The following is a 672-nucleotide window of genomic DNA, read 5'->3' as shown; positions in this document are numbered from 1 at the left end:
TATTAAGGGTTTCAAAAGGGGAGGGGATGTAAGAACAGGGAGTAGATCACATGTTTCATAGGGCAAAAAGGAGAACTACTGATAAGGGCCCAACAAAGATCACAAGGGAAAGGGCAAAAGCAGAACTACTGATAAGGGTCTATGTTCAGTGGTGCACATATTGTCTTAATAAACATCTTAATAGAAAACAGGGTTCAAGAGCAGAGAACTGGTCTGACCACAAATTTACCAGGGCAGAGTTTTTCTCCACCCTAATAAGCCTGAGAGTACTGCAGGAGACCAGGGAATATCTCAGTCTTTATCTCAACTGCATAAAACAGACACTCCCAGAGTGGCTGTTTATAGACCTCCCCCCAGGAATGCATTCCTTTCCCAGGGTGTTAATATTAATATTCAAATTTAGCGATATCTTCCCTACTTGCACGTCCGTTTATAGGCTCTCTTCAAGAAGAAAAATATGGCTCTTTTTGCCCAACCGTCAGGCAGTCAGACCTTATGGTTGTCTTCCCTTGTTCCCTAAAAATCTCTGTTATTCTGTTCTTTTTCAAGGTGCACTGATTTCATATTGTTCAAACATACGTTTTATAATCAATTTGTACAGTTAACACAGTTATCACAGTGGTGCTGAGGTGATGTACATCCTCAGCTTACAAAGATAACAGGATTAAGAGA

The sequence above is a fragment of the Mandrillus leucophaeus genome, unplaced genomic scaffold, assembly GCF_000951045.1.
Source record: "Mandrillus leucophaeus isolate KB7577 unplaced genomic scaffold, Mleu.le_1.0 Scaffold62, whole genome shotgun sequence".
Taxonomy (NCBI): Eukaryota; Metazoa; Chordata; class Mammalia; order Primates; family Cercopithecidae; genus Mandrillus; species Mandrillus leucophaeus.
The sequence above is the reverse complement of the archived record's forward strand: the minus strand, read 5'-3'. Positions refer to the sequence as shown.